The sequence below is a fragment of the Eurosta solidaginis genome, chromosome 5 (genome assembly GCF_040869045.1).
Source record: "Eurosta solidaginis isolate ZX-2024a chromosome 5, ASM4086904v1, whole genome shotgun sequence".
NCBI lineage: Eukaryota > Metazoa > Arthropoda > Insecta > Diptera > Tephritidae > Eurosta > Eurosta solidaginis.
The window spans coordinates 183803965-183818935 of NC_090323.1; the positions used below are offsets into that span (position 1 = coordinate 183803965).

Here is a 14971-nt window from a genome sequence, read left to right on the forward strand (position 1 = left end):
GTTTTTATTATTGCGTGATTATTTACTAACAGCCTAGTGATGTCAACATTCGCCACAATATTAACAATGGTCGCTTTCAGCAAACAAAACTGTTGTTTCTCCGTTGAGTTATAATTTAATAAACGCACCGTTGATAATTTTCGATTCGCACAACGAATTGGACTTTACCTCAAATTACTGAGCGCTAGCTTTTTTGTTTCTCCTTCAGTTAGTCACCTATCTATAAGTTATCGAAATTCTCCGTGCTAATTAAATCATGGACAGCCAGTTAAGTGCAAGGAAAAGGTATAAGCACAAGTCAGTTGTTTTGTGGGTTTTCGTGTATTCACATTAGATGTTTCTGATTTTTTCTACTAAATATAAGCAATTATTTATTTAACTGGGAGTTGGTCACCCTGTGATAGTGAAAAAGAAATTTTGAAATGTAGCTATCCGAAGGATTGCTGTCTTCCATATTATTTCTAACTTAACTAGAGACAGTGAAAACTGCCCTTATTATTATAATGAAGTGTGAAAATAACTTAAGAAGCCCTTTTCTTTAATGTTTAAGATTAACTATTTAGTTTTGCAGTTGGCTCAACTCGCGTCTCATAACTCGAAATTTCTACCACTCAAGTGATTGAAATATGTTTGCAACGGATCAACTAAATTTGTTTTGCTGAAAGCGTTCAATTTCTTTGTAAATTATTAATAATTTCTATATATAGCTTCTGCAATTCCTTTTGCATTTATGTAAATCATCAGATTTTAGTTTCCTGCTGGTTTTTGCCTTTCCACCAGATGCGGTGGTAGCTCTTTCTAGAGAGCATTACAATTTGGCACTTTCAGCAATCTTATTGTATCATCTCGGCAAACATCTTCTTCAGAAAAGGACCACCTTTGATCTTTTGCATTTCTTTTGTATAAGCGTTGTAAATATATACTTGGCCCGCTAAAAATTGTAGTTTTTCTGGATAATAATGAGATGTCCATGCAGGTAATGGAATTCCAATTTCTTGCTGATTTTGTGGAAAAAGAAAATTGATATTAGTTGAATGGCTATATCTATTGGTTTTGCAAAAATAATATAGCTTATATACATTGGCTTTGAAGTCAAAACCTTTGAAATTTTATCCTAATGAGTCAAAGCAAAGTTTATGATGATTTTCTATAAAATGTTGCCTACTTAAACAAAAAAACTTATTAACTTATTTCAATATCGAAAAAAGTTTTCGAAAAATGCTAAAAGAAATTCGATGCCCTGTTATTCATTTTTGGAGTACCCGAGATCTAAAATCCTCGAAATAAAAGAAACGAGTCCTCGCAAGGCACATGGCGTCGGAACGCTTTTATGAAATAGTTTAGAAGATATAAACTGATCTGACATGACAAGGACGTTGGGAGGACTAAAACTGAACTAAAGCCAAATTAGAATGAAACGAGAATAGAAAACCACAACTTTAAGGCATACTTTGATCCAATCGCTGCTTCTAGATCTGACAGCTGTATCACTCCTAATAGCTGGTGTCTTAGCCTGGCAAGCGCAGGGCACGACCACTAAACGTGCTCTAACGTTTCCTCCTATAAACCGCACTTCCTACATCTCCTATCACTGACCAAGCCTAATTTAAAGGCATGTGACGCCAGAAGTCAGTATTCAGTCACAATACCCGTCCTCTCTTTATATACTCAGCGAGCTTTGCACACAGAGTATATTAACTTTGATTGGATAACGGTTGGTTGTACAGGTATAAAGGAATCGAGATAGATATAGACTTCCATATATCAAAATCATCAGTATCGAAAAAAAATTTGATTGAGCCATGTCCGTCCGTCCGCCCGTCCATTAGCACGATAACTTGAGTAAATACTGAGATATCTTCACCAAATTTGGCACACTAGCTTATCCGGACCCAGAATAGATTGGTGTTGAAAATGAGCGACATCGGATGATAACCACGCCCACTTTTTATATATGTAAAATTTTGGAATACACAAAAAACCTGATAATTTAGTAAATAATACACCTAGAATATTGAAATTTCACATGCGGACTTATATTGAGACTCATGGAAACATTTTTTAAAATGGGCGCGGCACTGCCCACTTGTGATAAAATAAATTTTTCAAATATTACTAGCAGACCCGGCAGACGTTGTTCTGCCCTAAATTTGACCTATCTGCATACATTTTAATAAGCTTTTTCCGTCTTACTCTGCCCTAACCCTCTACACTTTTTCCTAATCTCTTTATTCACTCCTCACTCCGTCTTTTTCACCTCATCTCCATCTTCGTCTTATTCTATATCTTTCTCAGTTTCCTTCTCTCTTTTCTCTTCTCTCAAGTTTTTCTCCTTCTTCTTCATTTCTTGTTGCCAGTTCCAGAGGGTGGTATGTATTTTGTTCCAGTCCCATTCCGAGTCTCAGTCTCAGTCCCAGTCCTAGTCCTAATCCCAGTCCCAGTCCGTCACTATTATACTTCCCGGAAAAAAGCATCGTAAATACTAATATAGGCTAATTTATATACGAATTTTCAGGCAAATCGAATAGGACGTATGCAAATAAGTATGTGGGTATTATCAATTCATATCTTTATTTCGGCTTCGCATGCATATTTATCAGTTTTGCCAGGTTTATGCGACTAAATCGAATATCACAATGAACTTCAGAGCTCTCAGCAACAGCTTTCATTTGATATCCATAATACACACACATTCTAGCGGTATCCGGGTCCATGTTTTGGCCTATATTTCGAGACCCTAGTCACTCAGCGGTGTAAAACTTACTCTGTATTATAGCACACATCAGCAGCATCAATTTGATACCCATAATATAAAAACACATTCTAGGTGTATCCGGGTCCATGTTTTGGCCTATATCTCGAGACCGTAGTCACCCAGCGGTATAAAACTTACTCTGTACTAAAGCATACATCAACAGCTTCAATTTGATACCCATAAAGTAAAAACACATTCTAGGGGTACCCGGGTCCACGTTTTGGGATATATCTCGAGACCCTAGCCTCCCAGTTGTATGAAAATTATGCTGTACTCTAGCACTCATCAACAGCTTTCATTTGACATCCATATTGTATAAACACATTCTAGGGGTATCCGGGTCCACGTTTTGGCCTATATCTCGAGACCCTAGTCACCAAGGGTTATGAAAATTATCGTGTACTATAGCACTCATCAACAGCTTTCATTTGATATCCATATTGTATAAACACATTCTAGGGGTACCCGGGTCCACGTTTTGATCTCAAGACCCTAGACACGTAGCGAAAAAAAGGTAGACGTTGGCCGATTCTCAGACCTACCCAATATGCTCACAAAATTTCATGAGAATCAGTACAGCCGTTTCGGAGGAGTTCAGCCTCTAAAACCGTGACAGAAGAGTTTTATATATTTGATTAATTATAAATCAAAAATCATTAAACCTATCTTAACAAAATTCGGCAGAGAGGTTGCCTTAACTATAGGGAATGCTTTGAAGAAAAATGAACGAAATCGGTTAAGGACCACGCCCACTTTTATACAAAATATTTTTAAGAGGGTCATGGACGAATAAAATAAGCTATATCTTTGCAAAAAATAGTTTTATATCAATTGTATCTCATTTCCCAAGAATAAATAGGAAAATTTTCAAATTTAAAAAAATGCGCATGGCACCGTCCCTTTTATGACTAAGCTATTTTCTATGTTTCGGGAGCCATAACTGGAGAAAAATTTACCGATCGTAATAAAATTGGATGCCCAAATTTTACCTATAGCAGGAAATATTTCTAGTAAAAATGGACGGGATCGGTTAAAGACCACGGTAACTTAGACTTAGATAAAACAAGTTTAAAAGGGTCGTAGGCTAGAATAATAAGCTATAACTTACCAAAAAAAAAAGGTTTGAATCAATGATATTTCACTTATCAAGTTTTGTTGTAAGAGAAAATGGGAAGACATTTTTTTAAACGGGCGATGCAACGTATTATGTAGAAAAGTAATTTATCTGAAATGAAATGTACAATTGAAGCTCACGCTGAGTATATAATGTTCGGTTGTACCCGAACTTAGACACCTTTACCTGTTAATGATAGACGCAACTTTCCTAGTCTAAGGTTGTGAGACCTACACATAATCTTCGATATTTTACTGCCCCGCGCTTGAACCCACGCCTTTCCCGTTTGGTCGATCATGTGCACCTCTTGCCTTCTCTTAATCTCGCCCAATCTAATTGGGAGGTCTACTGAGCAAGCAAGGGATGCTCCCTTTTTGCTAATTCATTTGCTTTTTCGTTCCCATCTATTCCCATATGCCCTGGGAACCAATATGGATGTATGCTTCTCCCTGTCCCGATTCTTTGCAGAGACTGCTTACACTCTAACACCATTTTAGATGCTGTGAAATGCGAGATTATTGCCTTAATTGCTGCTTGGCTGTCAATATAAAAGTTAACGCGGTTGAAGTTTCAGCTATTCCCTTCCAATGTTTCTACTGCTTTGGTTACGGCTAATATTTCCGCTTGGAAAACGCTACAGTAGTCTGGCGGCTTTTAGGATCTGTTTATTTCCGGATCAGCAAAGCATACCGTAGACCCTATTTCTTCCACTACTTTGGAATCATCTATGTACACATGTATCGCCGCGTCCGCCATTTGAGCACCCTTGCGCCAACCATCCACCTCTATTGGGGCCTTAAGATCTCCCTCGAAGCGAAGATAAGAAAGACGGAAAGGTGCTTAAATCAATTACAAATTAATTAACACTTTGAACATTATGTCATTCCGCTTAAGTTCGAGCAGTATTGTTACTCAAAACTTATTCCACTGCTCCCTGGTCATATGACAGTATACTATAGAACATATTAGGAGTTTGGAAACAAATGAAACTAATTAAGTGTACGCGTTGTTCTTTTCATAAAAATATAAAGCTAATAAATTAAGAAAAAGCTGTGTAAATATTTTGTATTTTTCACCTTGAAGGCCATTGAAATTTTAATTAGGCACTTCTAACCAAAAATTTTAACAAGGTTAAATGGGTTGAGTGAAATATAAAATAAACAAGTAAGGAAGTCTAAGTTCGGGTGAAACCGAATATTACATACCCAGCTGTATACTTGAAATGCTGTTGTTTTTGTTTTGTGTGCTTAATAGTGTTACAAGGCTGCGCAATAATATATATACATATGGTTCTATTCTGAACTAATTTTCGCTTAAAAGAAACAAAAAGGATACAGAAGCTAACACCAATGACCTTGAGCAGTTTTCCTTCAGATATGGGGATTTTCCTACTCTTTATTTTAAAATAAAGATATAACAGAACAATAACACAAGTGCCATTGTACTAAAACGCGTTATTACAAAAAAAAAAAAAAAAAGCAGGGTTATTAACGAATTTTTCCAACTTTTACTAGAAATAGCTTATTACCTGCATCTACGCAAATACTACAAAATCTTTTATATAAAAGAAGCCGATTTAACCGATTTAGTCCATTTTACTGAAAATATTTCCTGTTAAACACAAAATTTTTCGTCGAGTTATGGCTCCAGAAACGTTGGGAAATGCATTGTAAGAGCAGTGCCACCCCCATTTTTCAAGATTTGAATTTTTTTTCAATTTCTTGTTATAATGGCACAAAATACAGTGACGAATATTAGCAACACTAAGCCACCGTGGTGTGATGGTAGCGTGCTCCGCCTATCACACCGTATGCCCTGGGTTTAACTCCCGAGCAAAGCAACATCAAAATTTTAGAAATAAGATTTTTCAATTAGAAGAAAAGTTTTCTAAGCGGGGTGGCCCCTCGGCAGTGACTGGCAAGCGCTCCGAGTGTATTTCTGCCATAAAAAGCTCTCAGTGAAAACTCATCTGCTTCGCAGATGCCGTTCGGAGTCGGCATAAAACATGTAGGTCCCGTCCGGCCAATTTGTAGGGAAACTCAAGAGGAGCACGACGCAAATTGGAAGAGAAGCTCGGCCTTAGATCTCTTCCGAGGTTATCGCGCCTAACATTTATTTTTTTATAAGGGATACTATCATCTCTAAGCCGATACTAAGCAGTCACGTGTATGTACATAAACAAATTAATCATTATGTCTACACATATGTATATAAAAGCAGCGTAGAGATACGCACAAACACATGCATATATCTGAGATACTCACAAAAGTATGCAGTACTCGGTGGAAGTATTACTCACATATACACCGCATACGAGAGAGCAGAGAGTCAAAAAGGAGCGAAAGCTGAGTAAGCAGGAATCAGTTTGATTTAAGCACGCTATCAGTTGCGAGGTACTTTCAAAGTAGTCTAATAAAGTCCATTTTGTAATACAGAATATTGGAGTGTTTCATTCAACAGTTTAGCGATACGAACATGCGCAGAAGGTTGCAAATAAGCGGAATTTCCCGAAATTCGTTACAATTGGTGTCATAAGAGAAATTGTCGAATCAATTTTAGAGGAAAACAAGGACATGGCAAAGTTAAGTGAATTAAGGACCCAGCAACGGAAAAGGGAGTTGGAGAACCGTGGATTGAATACAACCGGCAATAAGATCGAACTTCAAGCACGGCTACGAGACGCTATGGAGTCGGAAGGAATTAATGTGGACGAGTATGTCTGGAAGAGAAGAACGGAAGTCCGACTACAGTTGCAAGCGGCGAGAATAATGCGATATTAGCTTTGTTATCACAGACATCGACAAATATGGAAACCCAGAAAACACCTATAACTGAAAGTATGTCATTTCAACTGGAAGAACAGAAGACATATATTGCAGAAATGTCGTCAGAAATAACATCGAAGATTGGTGCACAAGAAACGCGTATTTCAGAAATGTCGACACAGATTACATCCAAGATGGAAACTCAACTGGAAGAATAGAAGACATATATGACATCTCAGTTGTCTGAACAGTTGAAAGCACAAGAGGCTCGCCTATTCTAGTAGCTGGAGGCGCAGGAGATAAGGGTATCGCCGAAGCTGGAGACTCAAGATACAAATATTTTACAACTCGAGGACAAAATCGATGCCGAGATTGAAACATTCAGAGCTGTTTAACCAAGCAATCCGAAGGTAAAAACTCCATATTTTTACGGCTCTGTTCCTTTCCAGGTATTTAAGCTGCAATTTGAGAAGACGTCAACAGTGAACAACTGGAATTCTGAAGATAAAGTTGCTGCATTTTTCGTAGCTTTAAAAGGACCAGCTGTGGAAATCTTACAGACCATCCCAGAGTACGAACGGAACAGTTATGAAGCATAGATGGCTGCTGTAGAACGACGATAAGGAAGCGAACATAGGAAACATATCTACCAAATAGAATTTCAAAACCGCTTCCAGAGGGCTGGTGAAACATTGCAAGAGTTTGCGTCGGATATTGAAAGATTGGCTCATCTAGCAAATGCGGATGCACCCTTGGAATACACTGAAAGGGTAAAAAGCCAGAGCTATATTAATGGAATACGGGATTTCGAAAGGAAGCGAGCGACATAGGCAAACCCAAAACCTTCATTCGCTGAAACTGTATCACATGCTCTGATTCAGGAAACAGCGTCGCTTCTGTGTAAGCCAGTTTTCAAAACACGCCGTGTGGAAGTGGAAAGGCCTGTTTGGGTAGACACAATTTTGGAAGCACTGAAGGGATCACAACAGAAAAGTGCTGGAGTTTTGAAGTGTTTTAAGCGTGGGAAGTCAGGGCACATTGCACGTCATTGCAGCACCGCGCCTGGAAGTTCTAACTTGGCTGGTCGTAAACGTAAAGTTGGAGGAAATAAGCAACAGCGAGTCAGATGTAAAGATCGAAAACTTGCCCAAGCTATTGAATGTCCTATGATATCTATCTCGCAAATTGGAAGACACTCGAGTAGAGGAAATGTGGATGGCAAAGAACGTGTAGTGACTGTAGATACGCGCGCATCTCATTCCTTGATCCGATCTTATTTGGTCAACAGGAGAGTAAAACCATTACCTGGAGCAAGGTTGCGTACGGTCTCTGGCGAGTATAACCAAGTCCAGGGAGAAGTGATATGTGAAGTCTTAATTGGTAAGGTCGCGGTTCTACACAAATTCGTTGTGGCAGAGACCGTTGAGTAAGTCATATTGGGAGTGGAGTTCTTAGTTGACCATGACATCAGGATCGATATGCAGAAAAGGACTGCTTTATAAGAACAAGGACGTGCCACTTAACTTCGGTTTAGAGAAAGGGTTCAGCAGTAATCGAGTGCTGGTGAAGAAGACTCGACGAAGACCACGAAAGTCAAAGGTCAACCTTTGATGGAACGAATGGGCCACACAAAGCCAAATCAAAGATAACCGCGAGAAAAACATTGGCATTGACAAACCCTAATGGATGCACTAAAACGAACGAAAGAAGTTCCCAGAAAGAATGCGAGGGTAGTTTCAAGCCAGGGCGCACTACTGTTGTGAAACGTGGGAACGATACTGATTATGCGCAGCCAATCCGTCAATCGCAAGCTATACGAAGTAGTTCATTGGCCAAACAGCAGAGTGTGAGGGAACCAATCAGGATAATGAGTATTAGGATGAAACACAGGTACGACAGGAACAATAATTCGGAAGGTTTCCGGGAGTAATTTTGGTGCAGTTGAGAAGGCCCGTACAAAGTTGTGAAGAGGATCAGTGATACCATCTACCGCATACAAACTATTGGGAAAACCACGAAATAGAAGGATAGTTCATTTGGAGATTCTAGCGCCGGTTAGATCGAGAGATTTGTCTGATCGGGACGATCAGATTTAGGTGGAGGGCAGTGTGACGAATATTAGCAACACTTAGGGATACTATCATCTGTAAGCCGATACTAAGCAGTCACGTGTATGTACATAAACAAATTAATCATTATGTCTACACATATGTACATACAAGCAGCGGAGAGATGTGCACAAACACATGCATATATCAGAGTTACTCACAAAAGTATGCAATCATCGGTGCAATTATTACTCACATATACACGCGCATATGGCTATGCGAGAGGCTATAAACGTGCATCTGTAGTTTATGGGTGGTAAGTTTATAGCTGGTAACTAAGTAGTAAATTCTAGAAGAAGAAACGCCTAGAAGTATGCGAACGAGACAGCAGAGAGTATAAAAATAGCGAAAGCTGAGTAGGCAGGAAGCAATTTGATTTAAGCACGCTCGCTATCAGTTGCGAAGTGAAGTTTAATAGTCTAATAAGGACCATTTTCTAATACAGATTTTGCGATACGAACATAAGCAGAAGGTTGCAAATAAGCGCAATTTCCCGAAACCCGTTACAAAATTGGTTGGTACAAAACTATTTTTTGCTAAGATTTATATAAAAGTGGGCGTGGTCCTTAACCAATGTTATCCATTTTTACTAGAAATATTTTTTGCTATAAGGAAAATATGTGTACCAAATTTTATTACGATATGTAAATTTTTCTTAGAGTTATGGCTCCCGAAACATTGAAAATTGCTTAGATAAAAAAGGGCGGTGTCGCAGCCATTTTCAAAAATTTTAGTGTTTTCCAATTTAATGTTATAATTAGAGAGTAAAATTCTATTGATACAAAGTACTTTTTCGCTAAGATATAGTTTATTATTTTCGTCTACGACCTTTTTAAAAGTCGTTTATATAAAAGTGGGCGTGGTCCTTAACCGATATATATATATAATATTTGTAAAATTAATTGTATAACGACCATTTAAAAAAAATCCAAATTTTTATCAAGAGTCTCAATATCAGTCCACGCGTAAAATTTCAACATTCCTGGTGTATTATTTACTAAATAATAAGGTTTTTTGTGTTTTCCAAAATGTTATATATATAAAAAGTGGGCGTGGTTATCATCAGATTTCTCTCATTTTCAATACCAATCTATTCTGGGTCCAGATAAGCGCGTGTACCAAATTTGGTGAAGATATCTCAATATTTACTCAAGTTATCGTGTTAACGGGCAGACGGACGGATGGGCTGACGGACATGGCTCAATCACATTTTTTTCGATACTGATGATTTTGATGTATGGAAGTCTATATCTATCTCGATTCCTTTATACCTGTACAACAAACTGTTATCCAATCAAAGTTACAATCAAAGGTACAAGTACAGCTGGTTATAAAAATTGCCTTTCTATAAAAACCCAACAAGCAAAATAAACGTAATGTGGGTACGTTTTTAATACGTTTTCTCAAAAAAGCAATAAGCTCACAAAATGTTGTTGGGACCTCACATTCTCACAAACACCAAAAAATCTACAGTAACAAGGTTGTTTTATTTGAAGCGACATTAACTCATTTTCAAAATTTCTATAGAAGCCGTCTGAAACACATTTATTTTACGAACATAAGAAAGATGCTTAAATCCATTATAAATTAAGGTCTCAGTAACACTTTGAACAAGATTTCGCTTAAGTTCGAGCAGTGTTGTTACTCAAAATTTATTGCACTGATCCCAACTCTGGTCATGGGACAGTATACGATGGAACATATTAGCAGTTTGGAAACAAATGAAACTAATTAAGCGTATGCTTTGTTCTTTTTATAAAACTATAAAGCTAATATAAGATAATAAGAAATTTCTATAGAAATCTCATTTTAAAAAGCTGTATAAATATTTTGTATTTTTCATCATTAGGGGCTTTGAAATTTTAATTACGCACTTCTAACCAAAAATTTATTCTAGGTTAAATGGGTTGAGTGTAAAAAAAGTAAATAATTGCATTTCTATCAATGGCTTTAATTAAAATGAGGAAGTGTTTTTATTGTTCAAATTCCTGGAATCTAGTTGGAAACGTGTTTGCTTATTTTTTATTCACACGACCCAATTACGTATAAATACCGCCCACAACATGGATCTTGGTGTACTTCATACTTAAAAATCGGTGGAAATAGTCTAAAATGTGTCTACGCAGTTATTTAACGCTCTTGTTGTTTGTCATAGTTAGTTGCATTTCGACTTTCACGAATTCGGAATATCGCATGGTAGGTGGTAGTGATGGCAATACACAGAGAACTCCATATGTAGCATTAATACGTTATATGGACTCGAATCATTGTGTTGGCTCATTAGTCAATTTGCGGCAGGTGGTTACGGCTGCCGATTGTGTCATAGATTTATATAAGAACCATTTCAAAGTTGCAGCTGGTGTAACGAATTTACATGATAAATGGGAAAATGGGCAAGTTCGCAAAGTGGAGAAAGTAGCTTATCCACCTGGGTATAATTTCGATACAAAACATTTGAATATTGCTGTGATGACATTGGATAGTTTGATTGACAAGGTTCCAACAGTAGAAACAATCGACTTAGTGATGGTTGGATTTGAATATGACGCACCAATGCGAGTTAGGCAATTCGGTTGGGAATATTCAGAAAATGGGGAGATTTCGAATCCAATCCAATTTACTGACTGGACTTCCTTAGAACCTGATGATTGTAAGAAGAAGTTTAGAAGCCCAAGAATTCCTTTAACACCAGCAATGATTTGTGCTAGTCCTGCTACAGCTGGTGGGTGCCGTGTAGATCGAGGGACACCGGGAGTTGTAATGGGATTACTTTATGCGGTGGCATCACATTATCTTAATCATGCGGACCCCAACTCATTGATTGTTTTTACACGTGTAAATAATTTTGAAGTTGCACAGTTTTTAATTAAAGAGTTGCCGTGTTAATTGCAGGGTGTTGTTATAAATCGACTAGTGAATGGAAAATCACCCCAACTCGGCTGAACGCCCCATTTCATAAATTTTTTCATACACTTTGCAGCTCATGTCAAAGCATATAGAAATTATTCTAAGTAGATATTTTTTGAAACGGTAGTTGAGATATGGTGATATTCCAGTCAGCAGTCGAAATGGCGATCTTTTTTTTTTGTATTATCTTCAAAGAAATGTTTATAATTGCGATTTAAAAAAAATATTTTTGATTGTATGCAATTAAAGTATGACAGATGCAAATGCATTATGTTTTGAGATGAAACTTTATTCTTTAATGAATAGAACATGAAATAAAAAAAATTGTTTAGACTAAACAGTTTTTTATTTGGCGTTGCCGTTGCGCTGTCTGTGGATTGAGAACATTCCCAACAGGCATTTCGGTAAATGTTTTTAAAAGTAACTTAAAGTAAACTTGCTGTGTTACACAACATACAAGCGTTTTCAATATTAAATATATTTTAATGTTTTTCAGAAAACATTTTGTAAGCGTTAAGGGTAAATGTTTATAAATATTTAAACTGTGAAAGTAAATTGTAAATGTTTAGAAAGAAAAACACGAAAAACTTATTTGTCAACTTTTTTCAACATGCAAAATTTTTAAATTATTTACATAAGCGTCTGTATATGAAAGAGAATGGCTGCATTTAAACCGCTTTTTGAATTCTCCAAGAATGCGTTAGGATTGCAGCTAAACTTGATGTAATGTATGTATGGAACTAGGAAATTATATATGTGTGCACATGTATTATACGTTTAAATTATTGAAATAATTGATTTTTTAACACTTTTACTTATGTATAAGAAACTTTTGTTAATTGTCTATAAGAATATTGTAAATCATAGACTGAATAAAAAATAAAGAAATAAATAAAAACTATTGTTTAAAAAAGCATTAGAAAAATATTTATATAAAGCCTTATTTTAGCAATTTTTATAAGCTTAAAAGCAAGGAACAGTTTCGATTATTTGATGCTTATTTCTAAACGATTTATAAACAAAAAATCAAGGTTTTATAAGCTTAATGTTTTTTTGAGTAAACTTATTAAAAACTTACATTACTTTTACGTTGCTTATTGGGTTGTAATCCAGACGTGTGTGTTCAAAGTCAGCTGTTTGCGCAACGCAAACGCCAAGACGACCCAAAAGCCGAATGTGCACCGGCTTTAAGAAAAGTACCAAATGTATGTGTTATTCTACATACATATGTGTTATTGTATATACACACAAACTTTTTTAATTTCATTATCGCTGTTTTTTGCCTGGCAACTGGCAATTAGAAAACATGACATAACCCCCAAAATCCACCCTCTGGCTGCGCGCCAGTGCTTTAATGATAACCATACCGTAGCTAAGCACTTTTTTTTGGTTGAAGTACATAGCTCAGCCTAGTCTAGCAGTTCACCAATGTATAATTAATTTCTTTCAAAACTCAATAAATTGCTTGCACTAGGGGCAATTCTCAAAAGATGTTTGGAATATTTGCTGCTTTTAAAATTTGTTTATGAAGAAAAAAACTTTGAAAAGCTGAAGCAGTATCGTTCCATACGATCACTGTAGCAGGTTTTATGTACCCAAGCGGCTCGAGATTTTTACAGATCCAGGGTTGTTATTTCAGTGTAACCCCATTTAACACGAACCGAAAGTGATTTTGATTCAAACGATCAATAAAAATATATGAAACAATGGAATTGGTAGCAAATTGTTAATCTAATAAGCTATCGTGTTGTGGAGAGTAGTTCACCATGTAATTTGTTCAATTTATCATTTTTGAGCTATTATTATTCAAAAAATGCTTTTCGATTCGATGTAGAACAGGATAGGGATCCTGATGTATGAAAGATATCGGCAGTGAATGTCCTGGTTGCAAGGAATACATTTACTACTCTTTACGAAACTTCACTCCCCCACTATAACAGGCATCTTGTCGATGGTGTGAGGACTTAGCCGAACTCCAGTGCACCCGGCAGGATGTCGGTGACCAAGAAATGCCAACCTCATAATCCAGGGTGTTATACGAACCGTGCCTGTTGGAAGATTTCAAGCCAGGGGGTATTTTCGTTTGTATTTGAGCGGAGCGTTCTCGGAAAGCAATAACGGGCTTAGCACGGCAGGGGGTGCTGTTGTGGCGGACGGTTTTTATCTCCATTTTTAACATTCGGACGCTGAGCCTGTTATGTAATATAGTCACAATATCTTTGTATATACGCAAATTATAATAAGTTTAATAGCTGTCACGCAACCCATTAGTGAAACTACATATATATTAGAAAATCTCTGCGAATATATGAAAGAATCTTGCTTTATTTAAATACCTTAATATAAACGAATATTTGAGAAACCAAATTTCGTAAAAGCAATTGATTTTTCTTAATAAGATACTTTGCTAAAATCCAAAATATAAGTGTCACGTGTGGGACAGCATTTGTCACGGGTGACACATGTTCAAATTACAACCCTTAAGTGAACATGTTAATAGAAAATAATGAATTCCAAAGCTTCAAAATATGGTTCACGTTATAGAATAAGTTCATGTACTAAATCAATTTGAGCTACTGAAAATTCTAAAATTTTTTACTTTCTAGGGCTTTGACTCAGATTCACAGGTGTAACAACAGCCTGTCTCCATACTGGCTTGAATGAATGGTAGCGTGTATCTGTGTCTATTTGCGTTGTGTCCAGGTTCGTGCCTCAGCCGAAATGTTGGCACTATGCTAATAACATCGCCTAATGACAACATTGTGGCTAAAGCGAACACAATGTTGCAGCGGAAGTGAAAAGTCGCTTGGGCATCACTTAGTGTAATAGCAGCAGCATTACGGTCAAGGCACGAACCATATGTATCTGTGCAGGTGTTATACTGTTTTCACACAGAAACTTAATGATCTCATTTCACCTGCTAATGAAATCGTAAATTTTTTGCTTTCACACAGAAGTAACTGCTCGATTAGTATGAAGGATGAGACAGACAACGCGGAACGATACAAATAAAGAAAATTCCATGTACTTGTAAATTCGATGGACAAATGTCAAAATCATACTGCGCCGGTAGTTGATGTATCAAATCAAATAAAAAAGGTTATAATCAGCTGTTCGATGCGGCAACCTTGTATCGTTCCGCCATGCAGACAATGACATTTGCTTTGAAAAATGACATTTTTAAGCACTGAACACACCAAAAACTAAGAAGCGGAAACGGAAGCGGAACGCTGCCAACAGAGTTGCATTGTGCTTTTGACTTCATTAGGCATTCGATTAGCTACTAATGAAATAATAATAGATTCAAATTTTGTAGGGAAGA

General features: G+C 36.9%; 1 pseudogene; it reads right to left on the reverse strand.

Annotated features, from left to right (window-relative positions):
* Positions 1–833: 833 nt before the first annotated feature.
* The window catches only part of LOC137254344 (testicular acid phosphatase homolog), a 280602-nt pseudogene continuing 266464 nt past the window's right edge, over positions 834–14971 (reverse strand).